A 23,689-nucleotide genomic window follows, 5' to 3' on the forward strand; every position below is an offset into this window, starting at 1 on the left:
CAAAACTCTGGGTAAAGATGTGGGTTTTAAGTTGTGTCCTAAAGAACGAGAGAGCGCTAAAGGGTTGCTCACAAATTGGAGTGTGAGAGTGTGCAAGGGGAATATCACTGGTCTGGTAATCAAGACACACAGGTAACATCCTGGGAACCAAAAGAGAAAATGCTGGAAAATCTCAGCATGTCTGGCAACATCCGTAAGGAGGGAAAAGAGCTGATGTTTTGAGTCCAGATGATTTTTTGTCGAAGCCATGACAAAGGGTCATCTGGACTCAACATCAGCTCTTTTCTCATCTTACAGATGCTGCCAGACATGCTGAGATTTTCCAGTATTTTCTCTTTTGGTTTCAGATTCCAGCATGTGTAGTGATTTGCTTTTAGCCAGTGTAATACTCTGGGGAGCTGGTTCAAATCCCACCGCAGCAATATGTTGAAATTTGAATTCAATAAAAAAAATTGGGATTTAAAGTCTAATGACAACAAAACCATTGTTTGTCGTAAGCTATCTGGTTCACTAATATCCTTTAGGAAAGGAAATCTGCTGTCCTTACCAGGTCTGGCCTTCATGTGACTCCAGACTCAGATAGCAATATAGTTGACACTTTAAATGGCCTCTGAATAAGGGCAATTAGGAATGGGCAATAGATGTAGGCCTAGCCAGTGACACATCCTATGAATTTAAAAAAAATCATTAAATCTATTACTTAAATCCTTCAGCTCCTCTACACAAGGGAGTTTCTCCCTCACGCGAAAGGAGTGCGATGTCATGACTTGAAATCAGATCTTTTCTTTGATCTCTGAAAATTTAATCTCCGCAATGTTCAGATCACAAAATACAAAAGTCAATTGAAAATGACATTTAAAAGACAGGCATTGTTTGTGGTTCAGAAGAAACCTGAATAACCAGCTCAAAGTCAAACAGATGCTGCCACTTGTGTTCTATTTTTCTCTATTCCTATGAAGGGGAACTGTTGATTACTGCTGATAAATTTCATCCAAATTCTGACAGAAATCTGAATCAGAAATGGGGGGTTTGGTACTCCTTGTTGTTTTCAAGTTTCTTAAGAAGAACAACAATGAGGTGAGGTCTTCAACTAAATTGCAACCATTCATATTTGAAACAGAATACAAAGGCACTAATCAAACAAGTAAAGATGGAAGTGTTGGGCACAATAACCTTAAGGTTAATTCTAATTAGATAACCTGTAACAAAGGATGATTGTATGGTATCACGTCAGTAACACCAGACAGTGCCTTCAGAGTCATCAGTTTAAACAAGTCATCATATCTTGATATTTGAATCTATTCCTGTATTTGATTTCCTGTAGTTTATGGAGCTATTCATGCCAGTCCCAGCTGCAGTACACAGTAAAACTCTCAGATCCCAGTAAATGTTGAAGAGACTATTATGGTTCATTCATTTCAAACATGGATCCATGAAACTTGAGCTATTTTATGCTACTTCCTCAACTTCTCCCTTTTCCCTTCCTTCTAGTGCTTTATATCTGGATTCAATGCTAAACATGGCACTGACTTCATCCATGAGGTGGGAATGCCGGCGTTGGACTGGCGTAAACACAGCAAAAAGTCTGAAAACACCAGGTTTTAGTCCAACTGATTTATTGATCTTGGGTTCATGTCGCATGAACCCAAGATCAATAAATCGGTTGGACTAAAACCTGGTGTTGTCAGACTTTTTACTGTGTTCATCCATGAGGCCATCCTTGTGGTCAAATCTTCCATAGGCTCAAGCATCCCTTTGGCTGCAATGTTTCCAGCCTGAAAATCATTCCTCCAACTCTGGTCTGTAGCCCAATCCTGACTATCCTCACACCGCCATTGGTGATCAAGAAGGTGAATGGAATGTTGGCCTTTATAGCGAGGGGGATAGAATATAAAAGCAGGGAGGTCTTGCTGCAACTGTATAGGGTACTGGTGAGGCCGCAGCTGGAGTACTGTGTGCAGTTTTGGTCGCCGCACTTGCACAAGGATATATTGGCCTTGGAGGGAGTGCAGAGGAGGTTCACTAGGCTGATACCGGAGATGAGGGGGTTGGCCTATGAAGAGAAACTAAACAGACTGGGTCTGTACTCGTTGGAGTTTAGAAGGGTGAGGGGGAATCTTACAGAGACGTATAAGATAATGAAGGGGATGGATAGGGTAGAGGTAGAGAGATTCTTCCCGCTTAGAAAGGATAGCAGGACTAGAGGGCACAGCCTCAAGATAAGAGGGGGGGCAGTTTAAATCAGAGTTGAGGAGGAACTTCTTCATTCAAAGGGTGGTGAATCTCTGGAATTCTCTGCCCGTTGAAGTGGTGGAGGCTACCTCACTAAATATATTTAAGTCACGGGTAGATAGGTTTTTGATAGACAAGGGAATTAAGGGTTATGGGGGAGAAAGCAGGAAAGTGAAACTGATCTACTTCAGATCAGCCATGATCTTATTGAATGGCGGGGCAGACTCGAAGGGCTAGGTGGCCTACTCCTGCTCCTATTTCTTATGTTCTTATGTTCATGCCATCAGCTGCTTTGGCACTAAGCTCTTGAATTCCCCATTAAACTTCTCCACCCCTCTACCTCTCTTGTCCATCAAGAGTGGTCTTTAAAAGCTACTACTTTGGCCAAGTATTTGGTCACCTGTCCCTTTTTTTAGTTTTATATCTGATTAAACTCGTATGACATATGTGGTGACAGTGTGCTATTGCTATGGAAATATATATGTACATATGTTCAAGTTTTAAAGTTCAGTTTTTTTCTATAGACAATCAGTATGTTTGGAAGAAGTACAAACAGATGCTGGGAGAGCAGAATAATTACTCATCTTAGCCATGTAATGTTTCATTAGGAGAGAGCTAATGGACTTTAATTTGCAAAAAGGAAAGGTCCCTTGGGGTTTTGATTATTGGAATGGAATATGGATTTAAATTGGCAGGGGTCATGTGATAATGTGGTTAAAAGGGGCAATAGGCTCCAGCAGAGAAACAGCTTTTCAGTTCTGGCTGGGAATTGCTTAAAGACAGAGGTTTTCTACAAGCTGCTAAAACTCATTCTCTTTTTAAAAGCTTCAGGACTGACTACATTCATTATAGCAAGTATATTTATGGGTGCTAACTGTATTTAAAGTGGATTTTGTAAGTCTGCAAGCAGGATGTTGCTTACTTGAAACTGAAACAGTGACAAATTAGAAATTAAAGTTGCTTCCTTTAATTTTTAGCTATTGAACAACTGGTAAGATTTAAGCTGATTCATTTTGTTAGTTATACACATAAACTGTGTCATTAAATAAAGTTTGTTTTACTATACAACATTCCCTCTTTGTCATAATTACTTTGGAGAAACTACAGAAAAAAATTACCAGGATGTTGTCTGGTATGGAGGGCATTAGCTATGAGGAAAGGTTGGAGAAACTTGGTTTGTTCTCACTGGAATGGCAGAGATTGAGGGGCAACCTGATAGAAATTTACAAGATTATGAGAGACATGGACAGAATGGATAGTCAGAAGCTTTTTCCATCACCAGTAACAAGCTAAGTAAGTTATTGAGGTTGGTGAATTCCAGGGAAGAAGTCTCTGTCTTCAGAGTAAAGAAGGAATCATAGAAACCCTACAGTGCAGAAAGAGGCCATTTGGCCCATTGCCTCTGCACTGACCACAATCCCACCCAGGCCCTACCCCCATATCCCTACATATTTTACCCACTAATTCCTCTAATCTAAGCATCTCAGGACACTAAGGGGCAATTTTAGCATGGCCAATCAACCTAACCCACACATCTTTGGACTATGGGAGGAAACTCACACAGACACAAGGAAAGCATGCAAACTCCACACAGACAGTGACCCAAGCTGGGAATCGAACCCAGGTCTCTGGAGCTGTGAAGCAACAGTGCTAACCACTGTGCTACTGTGCCAGCCCTTGAATAAATTTGAATCAAAAGTCAAATTTCTAAAACTTGTGCATTGATTATGAACCAAGGAGTAGACAGCTGAAGCACATTGAAGGCAGAGGCATGGACATTATATTTCACGTACCTTTTCAAGTTATGATGCAGAAATAATAAAAGGGAATCAGGAAAATTAAGTTATGGTTAGAAGATCCCCAAGATCAAAAGTAGGTAAGATGTCAGGTAATTCTTTTTCAGAGTTAGGGCACCTGCAGAACAGGTTGCAATCTTACTCACTGAATCTTAATTCTCCATAAAGCCTTGAGAGAGAGCTGGATGTGATTCTGAAAGAGAGCCCATCTCATTCAAGAGCTAGGCACACAAATCAGGAGCAGTGCCAATCCCTGGACTAGTTATGATTGCCCTGAAGTGTGGAAAAAGAGTTTTCCAGCTCTTTTCAAGCAGCTTTGAGTTTTGCTTTGATTTTTCATCTTTCACAGGAGATTACACCACAACACAACTGTAGGGGACCAACCAGATGGATCATCTGGCCTTCCCACGTCTGATAATTTTATCTTCATATTCAAGTAAAGATTGAACTGACCATAAAGATAAAGTTCCCGCAGTCTCAGATATCAATAGACTGCTCTCTCTCCTTTGTGGGGAGAGTTAACTGGTTGTGATTTAACCCGAGGATCACCATACCTCAAGTGAGGAGCAAGGTTGAAAAAGCAGGGCCTTCATGGATAACCGCAACCAGTACGGGAATTTAACTGGCCATATTCTGTTGCTAATTTACCCTTTTCCCTTCTTTTTGGGAAAGAAGAGAGGCACAAATAAAAACCATTATTTTGCACCTCTCACAGTCACATGACACTCCAAAGCAGGGTTCAGCACTAGATCCCCTACATTTTGCAGTCAATATTACGGGCAATGATTACAAAGTTTGCAGACAACGCAAAAATTGCTTGCACTCTCGATAGCGAGGAGAATTGCTGCAAACTGCAGGAAGATGTCACCGGAATGATCATATGGGCAGAAAAGTGTCAAATGAAAGTAAACCCAGAGAAGTGTGAGGTGATGCATTTGGAGAGGTCAAACAAGACAAGGGTGTACAGAAAAAATGGGAGAATACTGAGAAGTGTCGAGGTAGTAAGGGACCTTGGACTGAATGTCCACAGATCCCCAAATATAGCAGGACATGATGATAGATGATTAAGGCAAGTGGAATCCTTTCATACATTAGCTAAGGCAAAGAATATAAGAGCAGGGAGGTTATGCTGGAAGTATAAAAAAAATTAGACTGTAACTGAGTACTGTGTGCAGTTCCTACACCTCAATACAAAAAAGATGGAATTGCATTAGAGACGGTATAGAGGAGATTTACGAGGATGTTACCAGGACTGGAAAATTGCAGCTATGATGAAAGATTGGGTACACTGGCATTGTTTTCCTTGGACAGAGCATATAAAGCACAGACAGTTTACAGATTACTGATTAGAATGTGAATCTTTACACCTAACCTGCCATTCAAGTCTTAAAGTGGCCGACAATGTGTGTGGAAGGAGCACTGATCACAGGTTAAAGAGATGTGTATTGTCTCCAGACAGCACAGTAAGTGAGGTTTTGCAAACCCAGGCAAGTCACGGGGGTTACAGATAGTGCGACATGAACCCAAGATCCCTGTTGAGACCGTCCTCATGTGTGCGGAACTTGGCTATCAGTCTCTGCTCAGCGACTCTGCGCTGTTGTGTGTCGTGAAGGCTGTCCTGAGCATGGTACATTGGGGAGACCATGCAGATGCTATGACAACGGATGAATGAACATCACTCGACAATCACCAGGCAAGACTGTTCCCTTCCTGTTGGCGAACACTTCAGTGGTCACGGGCATTTGGCCTCTGGTAAGCATTCTCCAAGGCGGCCTTTACCACACACGACAGCGCAGAGTCGCTGAACAGAGACTGATAGCAAAGTTCCGCACACATGAGGATGGTCTCAACAGGGATCTTGGGTTCATGTCGCACTATCTGTAACCCCCGTGACTTGCCTGGGTTTGCAAAACCTCACTTACTGTACTGTCTGGAGACAATACACATCTTTTTATCCTGTGCTTAATGTGCCTTCCACACACATTGTCGGCCACTTTAAGACTTGAATAGCAGGTTAGGTGTAAAGATTTGCATTCTAATCTGTAAACTGTCTGAGCTTTATATGCTCTGTCTGAGGCCAGAACTCTCCATTCACCTGACGAAGGGACTAACCTCGAAAGCTTGTGAGTTTACTATCAAATAAATCGGTTGGACTAAAACCTGGTGTTGTCAGACTTTTTACTGTGTTTTCCCCAGTCCAACGCCAGCATATCCACATCATTGTTTTCCTTGGAACAGAGGAGCCTGAAGGGAATTTGGATTGAGGTGTACAACATTGTGAGGGCCTGGATAAAACAGATGGCTTTAAAAACAGATGACTTTAGCAGAGAGGTCAGTGACTAGGCAGCATAGGTTTAAACTCATAGATAGTCATAAAAGTTTACAGCATGGAAACAGGCACTTCGGCCCAACTTGTCCATGCCACCCATTTTTGTTTAAAACCTCTAAGCTAATCCAAATTGCCTGCATTTGGCCCATATCCCTCTACACCTATTGTACCCATGTAACTATCTAAATGCTTCTTAAAAGATAAAATTATACCCACCTCTATTACTACCTCGAGCAGTTTGTCCTAGACACTCACCATCCCCTGTGTGGAAAAATTGTCCCTCTGCACACTTTTGTATCTCTTCCCTCTCACCTTAAACCTATGCTCTCTAGTTTTAGACTCCCCTACCTTTGGGAAAAGATATTGATTATCTAGCTGATCTGTATTCCTCATTATTTTATAGATCTCTATAAAGTCACTCCTCAGCCTCCTACGCTCCAGAGAAAAAAGTCCCAGTATATTCAGACTTTCCTTATAAGTCAATCCATCAAATCCCAGTAGCATCCTAGTAAATCTTTTCTGCACTCCGTCTAGTTTAATAATATCCTTTCTATAATAAGGTGACCAGAATTGCACACGGTATTCCAAGTGTGGCCTTAACAATGTTTTGTACACTTCAACAAGATGTCCCAACTCCTGTATTCAATGTTCTGACCGATGAAACCAAGCATGCTGAATGCCTTCTTCACCACTCTGTCCACCTGTGACTCCACTTTCAAGGAGATATGAACATGTACCCCTAGATCTCTCTGTTCTGTAACTCTCCCCAACGGCCTACCATTAACTGAGTAAGTCCTGCCTGTTCAATCTACCAAAATGCATCACCTTGCATTTGTCTAAATTAAACTCCATCTGCCATTCATCAGCCCACTGGCCCAATTGATCAAAATCCTGTTGCAATTGGAGATAACTTTCTTCACTGTCCACTATGCCACAATCTTAGCATCATCTGCAAACTTGCTAACCATACACCCTATATTCTCAACCAAATCATTAATATAAATGACAAATAACAGTGGGCCCAGCACTGATGCCTGAGGCACACTGCTGGTCTCCAGTTTGAAAAACTTCTCCACAACCACCCTCTGGCTTCTGTCAAGAAGCCAACTTTGTATCCATTTAAAGTTAAAGCTCACAGGATCCATAACTCACCCTGGATCCTGTGAGCTTTAACTTTATGCAACAACATACCATGCGGTACCTTGTCAAGATGATTGGTAGAAAAAAGTAGAGGGGATATTTTTTCACCTAGAGGATTGTGGGGTCTGGAACTCATTGCCTGAAAGGGTAATAGAACATAGAAAAACTACATCACAACCAGGCCCTTTGGCCCACAAGTTGTGCCGGTGATATCCATACCTACTAGGCTTACCTATAACCTTCAATCCTATGAAGTTCCATGTACTCATATAGAAGTCCCTTGAAAGACCCTATCGAATTTGCCTCCACCACCTCCGACGGCAGCTGATTCCACTCACCCACAACCGTCTGAGTGAAAAACTTACCCCTGACATCTCCTCTGTACCTACTCCCAAGCACCTTAAACCTGTGTCCTCTTGTAGCAACTATTCCAGCCCTTGGAAAAAGCCTCTGAGAATCCACCCGATCAATACCTCTCAACACCTTATACACTTCTATCAGGTCACCTCTCATCCTTCATCTCTCTAAGGAGAAAAGACCGAGCTCTCTCAACCTATCCTCATATGGCATGCCACCTAATCCAGGCAACATCCTTGTAAATCTCCTCTGCACCCTTTCTATGACTTCCACATCCTTCCTGTAATGAGGCGACCAGAACTGAACACAATAGGATAATAGGAGAAAGGTGTCTGAATACGCACCTCAAGTGCTGTAACCTGCAGGGCTATAGACCAAATGTTGGAAAGTACGGTTAGGCTGGGTGGCTCATTTTACAGCCAGTGCAGACACAATGGGCTAAAGAGCTTCTTTCTGTGCTGTAAACTTTCTGATTACTATTTTTGTATTGTGGTCACTGTTGCAGAACAGGAAATGTGACATCTCTCAACAGAAAATACTTCAATAAATGAGATCATTTGATTGAGATGTTGGTTGAGGAACAAATGTTTATCTGGACACCTTTGTTGCATGTTTTTTGGAATTTTGGAACATATGGAACATTTTGGCCTTTTTTTCACCTCCAAATCAGAAGCGCAAAACAGGAAAATTCCTGGCTCCGGAGACCCCAGTCGAGGGAAAGTGAGAACACATTTCCTCATCTTCCCCTACCTTTCTATCTGTCACATTTTGTTCCGGTGGGGATGGATGTTAATAGGTGTTGTGCTTCCCAACCTGGAAAGAGGTTGGAAGTGGCCTAGTTAAAGGACCCACTTTGGTAATAAGGGACTTAGTCACAGCTATTAGAATAACAATAAAACCAAAAGTAGTCCTCCAGCCTGACTCCTCGCACCCCCTCACATGTCCCATCCATGTCAAACCATGCTACCTGATGCCTTCATTAATCCTCCCAATTACGACTCATACCCATTTTTATGATGATATAAAGTCACTAAGTGCTCATAATGGACTGTGCTGACACATTAAGGGTTCACCTATTGAGACCTGGCATAGGTACATTTAGACAGAGGCTGAAAACTTGATGACATTAGAGCTGCAGAGGTGTGTGTGTGTGTGTGTGTGTGTGTGTGTGTGTGTGTGTGTGTGTGTGTGTGTGTGTGTGTGTGTGTGTGTGTGTGTGTGTGTGCGCGCGCACACGCGCGCACGTGCTTTGCTTAAAACCAAAAGTGAAACAAAAACTGGATCACTTGCTTTCTACTGATGTTATACTGCAATCCCTTAAAAACAAATTGCAACACGTAGCAAACTCTACCCCTTTACCACCCTCATTACCCTTCACACTCGATACCTATGTAAGCTCTTCTACCGAGCCCCATGACCCTTTATAGTCCAATGCCAATTTAAGGTCAACCTATGCACCCCACCCACCAGTCCTTACATCTTCTATGCCAACTCTTACAGTTACAGCATCATGGACAGACATCATTTATCCATGCTGAAATGGAATAAAAAGATAAAGTTCTGATTGTCTATTGATGACTTTGCTACATCAAAGAAAATCATAAAAACCCGTTCACTGTACTTACATTACTTCAACTATACAATCTCTCAAAAAAAAAACAAATATCTGTATTCATAGCTCCACATCAAATAGCATATTACTACTTGGAACTGTCGAGCAAACAGTGAGCTAACAGGTACCCCACTGTGACAATGATAGAAATATAGAAAATAGAAGCAGGAATAGGCTATTCGGCCCTTCGAGCCTACTCCACCATTCATTATGATCATGGCTGATCATCAGAATCAATATCTTGATCCCGTTTTCCCCTCATATCCTTTTAGCCCAAAAGCTATATCTAATTCCTCCTTGAAACCACACAGATGTTTTGACTTCAACTATTTTCTGTGGTAATGGATTCCACACATTCAAGGAATGAAGAAGTGAAGAAATTTCTCCTCACCTCATTTCTAAAACATTTACCTTTTTCCTCAAACTACAACCCCCAGTTCTGGGCTCTCTCTCTACCCCCCCGCCCCCACCCCCACCATCAGGAACATTCTTTCTGAATCTACCCTGTGTAATAATTTTCTCTCAGATCCTTTCTCACTCTCCTAAACTCTAGATAACATCCTAACTGACTTAGTCTCTCCTCATGACAGTTCTGCAGCCTGGTAAACTTCATTGCACTCCCTCTACTGCAAGGTTATCCTTCCTCAGATAAATGTGCACACAATACTCCAGGTATTGCCTCACCAATAACCTATACAATTGCAGTAAAACATCCCTATTCCAAAATCATCTTGCAATCAAAGCCAACATAACAATTACCATAGTTTGTGGAATCAGCCATGCACTACAAATCCCACAATTATATCCCTCAGGATGATGCCAACAAAATGAAATGACATGCACAGATTTCCTTTGTGGTTTTAAGGCTGATAAAATTGGATATCCTAAATTAAAGAATTGGGCACATTAAAATCAAACACAGTCAAACCTCGTGCAGGCCAATTGTACAATACACAAACATGTCTGGGCCGGACCCATCAATTACGCATCAAAAGTCATTGCACCCTACTGATACTTAGCGGAGATCATTGCACCTCATTGAAATGCACCAGCCTATTGTTAGAAGCTCAGGTCGGGCCAAGCTTTCTGTCACCATATCTGATAACAGGTTACGTGTAAGCAATGGCATGGAGATGGACACTTGGGGATGGACCCTGGTATCCTGTCAGGCAGACATCAAGAAACCCGCTGGGTATTGGAACCCCCTCTTGGGACCTCATTGGCCGAAAGCCAGAGAAGTTTCTGGAAAGGCAAGCAGGCAAGGTGATTAAGGAACACATTTTCAGACACCAGCAGCAAAGACTTGACAAAGGAGGCGAACTTGACAATCCGGAAGAACCAGGGAAGGAAGGAAGAAGCTGACATCGAGATTCACCTTCATGATGACAGACCAGAGAAACTCAGAGAATCAAGGCTGCAGTTTTAACCAAACCATCTTTGTGCGTAGTACACTTGAATTTGGGGTATCCTCTTGTTTTATGCGAGTAATTTAAGGGTTAATAGTGTTATTATTAATAAACTTGTTGAATCTTGTGTTTGTCCTTTGTCTATCTGGCAAATAAGGGCACCAGGATAAAACCTTAGAGTAAAGAAACTGGTTGAAAGTATCTGAGAATTAGTTGGTACAACATTGGCACCCCAGACAGTCCTTTGATAAGAAGTGATACATTGCTCCGAAGTCGAACCTTCAACCCGGTATTCTCCAACACTCCGTCTGAGCCTGAATTAAGAGGGCAGGTTACCCCATGTGACGGCCAGTCTTAAGTGAGTGAAGGACTAATACAGATTCGACCAGTAAATGGGCCATAAACCTGGTGTCCGTAACACAAGGTGGACAAACTGTGTAGTTAGAACTAGAACAGTCTAGGAAATTTGGGTAAAATCTATGGGAGGGAACTTAGTGAAAACTAGGCCCCTACACCGATCCCTTACCTATACTCAAGTGACAAATCCGAAAAGGAAATAATTATGGCCAGTCTTGCCGAATGAGAGGAAGCCCTCTATTAAATTTGAACCATAAGTGGCCCAAATGGGTACACTGGGGTTTTGTCCCAAAACTGGATCTGGGATCCGAGGGAGAGAATTGTTGGAGTTGTGCCCATAAGGAAGTGGGTAATAGGGCTCCCAAGCTTAGGAAGGCGATTGCAATCATCAGTTGTCTAGAACAGAGAAACGGAGATTATCCAGGTTAAATGGGACAGAGGCCCAAGTAATCCAACTAAAACAGGACTTAATGAGTGCTACCGCGCGCATACAACAACTGGAAACGGAGGTAGACACGCGAGAGAAAAGGAACCAAATCAATGTGATACACGTGAGCCAGTTCCAGGCTCAATGTGATAAAGCTTACCAAAAGGTACAGTGTGCTGTCAGTGAGAGACAGGCTGCGCTGCAACAGGTAGAGGAATTTAAACGTAAATGCAGCGACCTGCAGACTGCAGTAAAAATTTTGCACCAAGCAGGAAAAGCAAATACATCCCGTCCAATAGACCACTCCAAATGCCTGTATGATATTGCAGATTTATAATCACAATTCGCCCTATAAAGGGGTATAATGTGTGCATACACGACTGAAACAGGGGATAGTGACCCAGGGCTAGAGTGGGGGGATTTAGAAGAGGATGCCTGCCATTATGCAACAGCTAGTGTCACTGCCGACTGGAGACTCCCACCTCCCTTCCCGGTAATGGAACCAATGGCACCACCTAATCCAGCCCCCATCTCGGAAAACTCAGTCTCAGCCCCTTGTCCTATTACCATCCCAATAAGTCCAGTCACTAACCCGGTTCCTGTACCCATGAATCCGGTCACTACCTGATGACAGGACGAACAGAACCACAATGTGACTTACATAACTCCATACACTATGACACGGCTCACTGACACAGCTAAAGCGATTGGAGTATTTGAACCCTCCGGGGATCCACATGCTCTCTCTGACTAGGTCACCCAATATCGTGTTTTAAACGGCCTAGATGAGGCAGAAGAGGTTAAACTTATTCTGTTATGTTTAAGTCCTGCTCTCCCCGAACCCCAAAACGTGGCTGGGGGAACCCTACCAGAAATGAAGGCTGCCATTGCCTACAATAGGGATGACCCGGTACAAGGCTTAAACAACTGCCAACAAAAGAGAGGGGAGCACCCAACAGCATATGCTGGCCAACTATGGAAAATTGCGGTTTACAGCCAATTAAATCGAGTCCAATTAAACGCACACCACTGGTCCACATGGATCCAGACCCTGATAGCACACTCCACTGAGGGCAGTCGGAAAGCCTTTTGACCCTGATGATATGATACATGAGTCAATTCCAGGCTCAATGTGATAAAGCCTACGAAAAGGCACAGTGCACTGTCAGTGAGAGAGAGGATGCGCTGCAACAGGTAGAGGGTTTTGACTCTGATGATAAAACATACACAGAAACCTGAGTCATCTGCAAAATGACTCGCGTGTGGGAACGGGAAGTCAGACAAACAGACACCCCCCCAAGTCCACAAAACACGGATTGATGAGCCCGATCCACACAGCCTTGGCTCTGGTTTGGCGTAACAAAGGGGGAAGTGGAAATACGGAACAGGGAAACTCACCCCCATATACCCCTGCCAATCATTGATACTGAAGACCGCAGCACCACGCAGGACCCGATATATTCCCAACCCCAGGTACAGGGAACGATAAAATCGATCCCAGATATGCACCCCCACAAAAGAGAGTCAGGTATTAATAAGAATTAACAGGTGCCACCTTGATCTCCCCCAGAATGAACTACATACTTCTCTGCCATCTAAGACTCCTCATCTCAGACCGAACCACAGAGACCACCTCAACCAAAGATCAGAAGAGCAGCCTACGATACCCCGGATATATGTGGTTCATCCCATCAGATGCAGGCAAATGTGATGTTGGCATATTATATGATACACCCCAATAAGAGTATCACCCATGGGTGTAATAACCAAAGAGTGGTGTACAGGAAAGATAATGGGAGCTCTGATTACTGCTCCCTAAGGACGACCCTCACTAGTGACTGGTGGGCATACACTAATCACGGGTGCATGGAACTAGCCTGCCTAGCCCATTGCCCAGAAAAAGGCTGGAATCAGGAAAGAAGTGCCCCAGTAAGGTTATTCAGAACAAGTACATACACTATACTATGAAATGAAGAATGGGTTAAGACCAACTGTTAACATACCCATCCCCACTTGTCCCAAAACCACCCCAGGGCCCCAAAATGGGTTGATACTAAAACACACAGGGAAAATATTATTCGACAACACACACTATGAATTGGTACCACAATTACCAGACTGGTGTCCCTCCCCACGTAGAAAATTATACCTACACTTGACCCAGAGGCTGCTAAGCCGAAAGACTGGGACACGCACAGGGAGGAGATGCCCAGGTCAAAGGGGCACAAGAGGAGGGAAATCCTGAATGATCTGGCGACTGCATACGGAGCGGGGTTTTCCACCATTAATGCACTGGATCTGGCTGATTTGGATAATAAACTCAGAGTCCTAATCCGACAAGTTAAACAGAACTCGGACAGCTTAAATGAAAATGTTCGGGAGATTTGGCTGAGGACAGGGCTAGTAGCCTTATGGTTACTGAACTAGAAGGACATGCCCAAACTATTAATCAGATCACCCAAGAGAGGGTGGAAGATGATGCCAGGCAACAGAACCGAACTCTACGTAGCATCTATGGGCAATGGATGGTCGCACAGTTAAAAGAGAATCTCAACCAGGTTAGCGGGGGAAAGTTCTGTCCTGCATCAGTGATGAGCAGATTGAACACCTGTACCAGGGAAAAAGGCACCCCAATGTCACTAACTGCCAGTTACAGCAACTGACCAACGTCTGGTCTAATGATTGTTGTAGAGGAACCCTGGGGACTGCACTAGGAATGGTGTTTGGGATCCCAGTAATTTTAAAAGATAAGGTCGGGTTGAGACTTTTTGAAGCTGAAAATATAAGGATCATTAAAGGAGGGATGTGGATGGGATACCAGGGAACTCTACTGTATGTGGTTGAGAAAGGAAGGAAGCTCATAGGCACCAGTCTGGAGAAATGTGAACACACAGACAAAATGGTTGTGTGCCCATATCCGGTGTATGAAAATGAACATGTCCGGTGTGGATTCAGTCAACCACTAATCTAAATTGTACACTGGAAATTTGAAATTTGGAAAGAGATGTCACCCAGGTAGCTTACAGGAGGAAGGGAGAATATTGTATTACAACCTCGCTAGAAAATTACCAGTATGGGGCAGCCATTTGTAACATCCATAACACTACCTTTTGCATTAAACCACAGATTCCCTCTAGGATAGGATTAATTGAGATAGTAGACATACACAGAAGAGAGAAAACACTAATGAATGTTAGCAAGAAATTGAGACAAACTTGGGAGACTATTTTGAAAAATTTGGTACTAGGATAACACTTCCCCCCAAGAAACTTCAACAAATTCGCACACAATTAATCATAGCACACAAGACCTTTGTCAAGGTGGTGCAACAAACAGGGGAAATAGAAAAGAACATTAGAGATTAGAGTCACTACATGATGGGAGGACCTCTGGGATTAGGGTTCAAATGTCCAATTCCACCCATGGGTCCGCATTCTGTCACACTTGGCCGTAATAGGAATCCTACTTATGGCAGTGTACCTAACCATCCTCACATTTAAATTCACCCGATGGAAGAAGGAATTTCTGCAAAATTTGGACTCAGCAAGGGCCATCCAACATCAGGAGAGGCTCTACAATCAAGAGCCTTGATACTCTCGCTTGTATATTTAATATATACAGTCACTTGTCATTTTGTACTGTTTATTGCTTTATTTTGTATATACTCGATTGATGTATTGCTTCTTATGTTTTTTAAAATTATTTTACTTCATTTAAATTTGTTGGTACTATTGTGGGTTAGGGATGATATTATCAACCCCAGATTCGGGGTACCTGCTTGTCGAGATGGTTTGGTGAGAATTGTGTGATCTGGTTCGCTGACACTCACTGGATCAACAGGAGGGAATGTGATAATATAAACAGGGCCTAGTTTTAAGGCTGATAAAATTGGATATCCTAAATTGAAGAATTGGGCGTATTAAAATCAAACACAGTCAAACCTCGGGCAGGCCAGTTGTACAATACACAAACATGTCTGGGCCGGACCCATCAATCACCCACCAAAGGTCGTTGCACCCTACTGATACTTAGAGATCATCACGCCCCATTGAAATGCACCGGCCTATTGTTAGAAGCCCAGATCGGGCCAGACTTTCTGTCACTGTATCTGATAATAGGTTACATGTAAGCAAACAGCAGTAGACCCTGGTGTCCTGTCTGGCAGACATCAAGAAACCCACTTGATATTGGAACACCCTCCTGGGACTTCATTGGCCGAAAGCCAGAGAAGTTTCTGGAAAGGCAAGCAGACAAGGGGATTAAGGGACAAATTTTCAGACACACCAGCAGAGAAGACTCGACAAAGGAGGTGAACTTGACCATTTGAAAGACTGGCCAGAGAAGGAAGGAAGGAAGAAGTTGCCATCGAGATTCACCTTCATGACAACAGACCAGAGGGACTCAGAGAATCGAGCCTGCAGTTTAACCAAACCATCTTTGTGGGTAGTATACTTGGATCTGGGGTATCCTCTTGTTTTATGTGGGTAATTTAAGCGTTAATGGTGTTATTATTAATAAACTTGTTGAATCTTTATTCGTGTTTGTCCTTTGTCCATCTTGCAAATAAGGGCACCGGGATAAAACTTAAAGCAAACTGGTCAAAAGTATCTGAGAATTAACAGCTACAACACCTTTCAATTGCTTGTTTAAATGTCTTGAGAGACCGACAGTTTTTTTCACAGTTACAATGAGTTTATCCATTTTTTTTACATACGTTCATGTCTATTTTGAACAATCCCAAAGAGAGCTTGACCTTTTCCAAAAGGCATTTCAACTGTCCCAAACGTGTCTCCCCAACATGTGCAGCTGCCATGGTGAACTATGGATATGCAAATTGAAACCCACCCCTGTACGGCCCTGGTGAAAATAGTAGGCGCCAGGTTCAGGGGCAGGACTTCTGGAAATGGGGCTTTGGCGCCATTTTGGCTACACTGGGAGACCATCTCAGTCTTTACTTGAGAGGACCAATGATGTCCTTGTGTAACATCTCATCTGAAAGATGGCACCAGCAACAGTGCAGCTCACCTTTGGTATTGTAATGAAATGTCAGCCTGAAGTTTCTGGAGTCGGACAAGAAGCCACAAGGGATGAAAGTTCTACCTGTGGAGCCATGGTTGAAAGTGTTAGGAGAAGCCAGAATCTATTTTTTTTGTGTAGGTGCTTTAGATGAGGAGCATAGAATTGATGGCTAATAAAATGATGGGGAAAGCTAAGGGAACTGGCTTGACATTTTGAACACAAATGCAATGCATATTTTCTCTGTAAAATGGGGTCATTCATCTTACTCTATACTAACACAGATAACCCTGGGTCATTACTATAGCTCAGTATCTGAAAAACCTGCTTATGCAAATTATCAACACTCATCGCTGTATGCATCAGATCAGAAGCAGCTCCCTGGACTTTACATGCTCCAAGATTGATAAATTATATTTGCTTTTTTTCACTTTCAAATTATTATTCTGCATTTATAGACCTCAACAGAGTGGTGGTAGGAAACAATTTGTATAGAGCGAGGAGATAAAGTATTATGGAACAATGCTGATTCCAAAAACATAGCACAGTCAAACAAAGCAGTTCCACTGGTTCCCCAACACCCTGATAATTTTGAATGTAAATAATCCTTTTCTTAACAGGATGGATTGAGGGAGGGAATTGTTGAAATGAAGCTCATCTTCTTCTTGATAAGTCCTTTCAATCAAATTTGGAAAATCTAAATCCGGCAGATACTTCACTATTGAACACTTATTAACTTTTATTAACTAAATTACTTTGCAGCTCAAATGCATTGATTTTGGAGTGTTCCGGAAGACTAGGCTGGGCTTGGGGATGGACACAAGATGGAATCACACTTGCATGGATTCCTTGAAAACTGCTAAAGGGGAAATCTTGCCAGTAGTTTCACCACTCCTTTATTGATCTTGCAGGTAATCAGAGTCAGCGTTGAGGATTGAACCACTGGACTCTGGTACAGTGTAAGTGAATACCAAAGATGCTCTCTCTCAGAAGGCTATCCTCAATTACAGGCTAATGTTTACACTTCCCACATGGCCTGCCCTTGGCCTCCCTGTATGGGACTACCAATCTGTACTGAAGTGTGGGCACACCAGTACTGCAGAGTCATTCTATTGGTAACTGGACTTCCTCAAACACGTCACTTTGCAATCTTCGAACTGGGAACAGAGATGAGCAGCAATCCACGGAATTGTAGAATCACAGTGCGGAAGGAGGCTATTTGGCCCAATTGAGCCTGCACTGACAACAATTCCACCCAGGCCCTATCCCTGTAACCCCAAGTATTTACCCTACTAATTCTCCTTATACTGAGGGGCAGTTTAGTATAGTCAAGCAACCTAACCCACACATTCAATGAGTCTGCATTGAAAATGACTGAAGTGAAAATCACTCAAAGCAAGAACATCTCAAAAATTACAGGCTGTCTGCACAATTGCTATCATCCTTAGCTAGTCCTAGTAATTCTATGCAATGGAAACTGGAGTTTCCAGAGTTCCACTCATCACCACCCACACTTTTCCAAATGACCTTACAAACTCACATGATAACCGAGCTTTCTTACAAACATTCAGCAAGACACTCATCTATTGGGTTAGATACTTAAGAACAGCCAAGGGCTAGAACAGGATATCGAGGCCATTAAAATTCACCCTCTGGCATCTTAATTCGCCTGCCTAGTGCCCAATTGCAATGTGAACACTGCCCATTACCTGGACTTATAGAATTTTCCAACTGCATTTGAAAAAAATATTCTTTGTTGGGATGTTTCTGTCAAAGTAAGCATTTATTACCCATCCCTAATTGCCCCTTGAACTGAGTGCTTTGCTTGGCCATTTCACTGGGGTAGTTAAGAGTCAATCACATTGCTGTGGGTCTGGAGTCACATGTAGGCCAGACTGAATAAAAACGGCAGATTTCCTTCCGTAAAAGACATTAATGAACCTGATGGGTTTTTGTGACAATTGATGATAGCTTCATGGTCACAATCCTACCCAGGTTGGAAAATTCTACAAGTCCAGATAATGGGCCTGGTAATTGGGCACTAGTAACCCCACATATTTACACTGTTATACAAGACAGTCATCCGAGGCTGGAATTGAACCTGGGTCCATGGCACTGTGAAGCAGCAGTGCTAACCACTGTACCACCATGCTGCCACAGATCAAAGAATCCCTACAGTGCTCCTTGAACAGAATAGTTTGCTTGACATTTCAGTGGGGCAGTTAAGAGTCTGGAAAGATGTTGGTGTCTCCACCTAGGTCATGTAATATTTATATTCATGGATATACAGCCCTCTTGAATTGGCTCTGTGACCTGAACACCCATGGAATTATGAACAAAATATCATTCAAGACACAGTTAAGGATGAGCATGAGCGAGGTGGACAGTGTTCCTGAGACTTGAAGGCTTGGATTTCATTCAAATAAACATCAAGTAGAAGGCAGCATGGATAACCTTGGCCAAGAACTCAATGAGGGTGAGAGCTCCTTTTTGCCTCCATACAATTAAAATACTCCTCTTCCTACATAGGCAGATCTACTGTGTAGCCACTATCACTTCCAGGAGCAATTCCAGGATGTAATGGGGGAAATTTGAGTGGCACAGATCCTTTTCCATCTTAGGAAGTCTGAGGAAAGTTTTTAGTCCAGGAGACATGGGGTAGGGTGTCGGTAGGTGAAAATAGGAGTCACAGCGGGTCACCGGCACAGTGGCACAATGGTTGGCATTGCTGTTTCACAGCGCCAGGGGCCTGGTTTCAAGCCTCGTTTAAGTTACTGTCTGTGGAGTTTGCACATTCTCCCTGTGTCTGTGTGGGTTTCCTCCAGGTTCTCTGGTTTCCTCCCACAGTCCAAAGGTGTGCGGGTTAGGTGGATTGGCCATGTTAAATTGCTCCTTAATGTCAGGGGGACTAGCTAGGTTAAATGCATGGGGTTATGGGGATAGGGACTGAGTGGGATTGTGCTTGGTGCAGCCTCAATGGGCTGAATGGCCTCCTCCAGCACTGTAGGATTCCATGATTCTAAATATTGAGGTGGCCTAGGTGGAAGACCTGACTGGTGTACCAGCATATGTAAAGAAAAAGTTCCACAACCCTCACCCCTCATCACCTCCCCATGCCACATCCATACCAACTCTTGATCTTCACTCGCACCCCATGGTTCCTAATATCCTCCATGACAGCTTTACCCCGTCCACCCAATCGTGGCCCTCAAACTTTCCGTGCAAAACTATGCTTCCTCCCACCTGACATGGTCCTTTATAGCCTCTGTGCAACTTAGTTCCAGACCATGTACCCTGTTGACTCTTCCCATGGTCATTATCCACCATGCTAATCCACCCAGTATCCACAATAAACAAAGCTTTGGATCCATGCTGGGATGAGAGCAAAGTTCTTTATTTAAAAGAAAACATGCTCATTCACAAACAACCTATTCACTACAATTATATTCCTTCAACTACACAATTCCTCATAAAACAAACATTTCATTCAAGTGCTTAATCTCTTCTGAAAAAAAATTGTAATTCATAGTCCCACTTCAAAGAATTGATAACCACTTGTAGCTGATAATCAAACTGTGAAAAGGCAGACACCCCACTGTAATAATGGAAAACTGTGAAAACAGTTATGCAGCACATATCCAGCAATGGCAGCCCTCAAGCTTATGTCAACAGACAGTGAAAATCGAGCAGTTTTTTTAAACACTGCGCAGATTTCATAAAGATTTAAAGGACAGGGGTTTTAAATGCTTTAACATCTTGCCATCACTTCTGATCATTGCTTTTGAGAGTTCCTTTTGACAGTGGCATTGACAGGTCCAATGAGTCAATGCGATTTTTTGTACATACTCATGCTCATTTTTAACAATCTCAAGGGCACCTTACCTCTATTAAAGAGTATCTGATCTCGCCCAAATATAGTCCAGGACCATATCCAAAGGGGACATCCTACTTTTCCAAAGGTTATTCCAAAAGTTTAGACCGACATCTACCAGGTCTGACCTGTGCATGTTGTGTTTCCCACTCCTGGACGATAAATATCACACAGCTCTGGAAATAGCCACCGCCTCCATGAAATCTGTATGTGCAAATCCTGACTCAGCCCATTCCCACCCCCAGGAGAATAATAGGTTCTATGGTTGAAGCAGGACTTCTGGATTACTGCCTCTTGTGCTATTTTTGCAATGGTGGAGGTCCTCAACACCATTGCAAAAATCTGGGCCTTAGTCTATTTAATGATAACAGTCTTATGGTCAGGAGGAAAATGGAATGTCCCAACTACTAGCTGACCTAAATGGATGAAAAATTCAGCTTGGTGTGGTGTCACTAATTTGATGTAGAGGTAGATTTTGAATAGCAGCCTTAAGGCAAGATTTATTCTTAACAGGCTATCGGGGTCATTTTCTTCTCCAGGATTTAGGTTTCCTGAAGCAAATAACCTTCCCATTTCTTTAGTCATACACATCGAATATAATGTTCAACAAGTCGCCTGTTCAACTTGATTGTCAGAGGTGAAGAATGGTTTGGATTTTCTATACAAATTCCAGCAATGCTGAGGACTATTCTTCATCGACAGGGATATCAAGTGGCAGGTTTTGCTATCTGTTTTGCTGACATTCCTACAGGTCTGAATCATAAATCAGGAGCTACGTTAGAATATCAATCCCTACAGAAAGAGGGAAGAAAAAAATCAATAAAAAAAGTGTTCTATAACTGCCTCAATAGGAAAGATGTTGATGGGATCATTTGATGCTGGTCGATGCCGTATATTTTAGACTTAATAGATGTAGGAATTCAATCTACTTTCACCAGTCAGGCCAGTCACACTCATCAAGTGAAAGATCATCCATAGCTACTCTCTTAATTATCACTACAATAGAAACAATTCTTTGTTGGCTGGTGGAGCTGTATCTTCCATATAAAAGAACTGGCTTAACAATCTAATACAGATCTTGCTCAGACACACTTGGTAGTGAAAACTATTCCTATTCAAGAAACCCATTCAAAGTCTTGAAATCACTTCAAGTTAATCTCGTATAAAGACAGATTAACTTCTCTCAGATCCCACATCAAAAGTACCTAATCCTTTAATAGCCTCTTTGAACTGTCTATCGAACTGTGAACTCAGAACCCGATATCAGCTGTCCTCAACCGCTGCACCACGGGAAGCTTACAAGTGTATTGTGACCTTCCGCAGGAATATTTTGGTGAGTGCAGGGTCAGGCAAGCATCATTTCGGAATACAATTTTTCAAACTGTTATTGTTTCCATATGAAAGTACATTGTGAAGACATACAAGCAAGTAACAGACTCGAAGTCCTCAAGACTGGCTAAGACTGTTCCCCTCAACTACTCATCTCTGTTCAGATGGCTCTCCAGGTCTGTGTCCCTATGATGCTGCCGATCTCTGCAGTTGCTCAAAGCCTCAGTGATGCGGATGCTATAAAGGTCCCAGAATTAAATGTTCACATATCAGCAAAAAGATTAGATGCGGGCGAGTACAAACAATACAGATGCATGAAAAAAAACAGCCTGAGTGGGGAAAAAGCAATCCAGAGACAGCTGGTACCATAGCTAGTCTCTGCCCTGTAATACCCAGCATTTAAACAGTGAGCAGCCTGGAAGCTTGAACTCAATAGCAGCAGCCCAGGCACAGAACCTGCTATTTATTGGCCTCATTCACTGAAACTGCATTGCTACTCCCCAGGCTGGGTCAAACACACACCCTTGGCCCCTGGGGCAGTTCTACGTGTTGTGCAAGAGGTGCCTGTCCCAAGCAAAAATTCCTCATTCTGGCTATTCCTCTATGAAAGGCATCACCACTATTCCTCAGCTGAGCACATACACATCAGGGCAGCATAGTGGTTAGCACAGCTACCTCACAGCACCAGGAACCCGGGTTCAATACCCAGCTTGGGCTACTGTCTGTGCAGAGTCTACATGTTCTCCCCGTGTGTGCGTGGGTTTGCTCCGGGTGCTCTCGTTTCCTCCCACAATCTGCAAGATCTGTTAGTTAGGTGCCATGCTAAATTCTCCCTCAGTGTGCCCGAACAGGCACTGGAGTGTAGCGACTACGGGATTTTCACAGTAACTTCATTGCAATGTTAATGTAAGCCTACTTGTGACACTAATAAACAAATGTTAAAAGATTTTAAAGCTTTAAAAAAACTCAAGGGGATTGAATATAAAAGTAGGGAGGTCTTGCTGCAGCTGTATAGGGCATTGGTGAGGCCGCAGCTGGAGTACTGTGTGCAGTTTTGGGCGCCGCACCTGCGCAAGGATATTTTGGCCCTGGAGGGAGTGCAGAGGAGGTTTACTAGGCTGATACCGGAGTTGAGGGGATTGAGCTATGAGGAGAGGCTGAATAAACTAGGCTTGTACTCGTTAGAGTTTAGAAGAATGAGGGGAGATCTCATTGAGACGTATAAGATGATGAATGGGATGGATAGGATAGAGGTGGAGAGACTCTTCCCGCTCAAAAAAGACAGTAGGACTAGGGGGCACAGCCTCAAGATAAAGGGGAGGCGGTTTAGAACGGAGTTGAGGAGGAACTTCTTCACTCAAAGGGTGGTGAATCTCTGGAATTCTCTGCCCGTTGAAGTGGTGGAGGCTGCCTCGCTAAATATTTTTAAGAAGCGGGTTGATGGGTTTTTGATAAGAGAAGGGATTAAGGGTTATGGGGAGAGGGCGGGAAAGTGGAACTGAGCCACGACAGATCAGCCATGATCTTATTGAATGGCGGGGCAGGCTCGAAGGGCTAGATGGCCTACTCCTGCTCCTATTTCTTATGTTCTTATGTTCTTAGATGTCGTCTCTTAATACCATTGTACATTTTAATAGCACTTAGACACTATCCCCACAAAGCACTCAAAATTTTGACTGTCCAGTGCTAGAGGGATATCTGACACACTGGTGCATACCCTTTGAATAGTGCTTTATGAGGGAAGGAATATTTAAAGTTGCACTGATCTGTGGTAATACAAGCAGAATTCATTAGGCAGGAGACTAAAAATCGGCTCA

The sequence above is a fragment of the Carcharhinus amblyrhynchos genome, chromosome 4 (assembly GCF_965287045.1).
Source record: "Carcharhinus amblyrhynchos chromosome 4, sCarAmb.v2.hapA, whole genome shotgun sequence".
NCBI classification, from domain to species: Eukaryota; Metazoa; Chordata; class Chondrichthyes; order Carcharhiniformes; family Carcharhinidae; genus Carcharhinus; species Carcharhinus amblyrhynchos.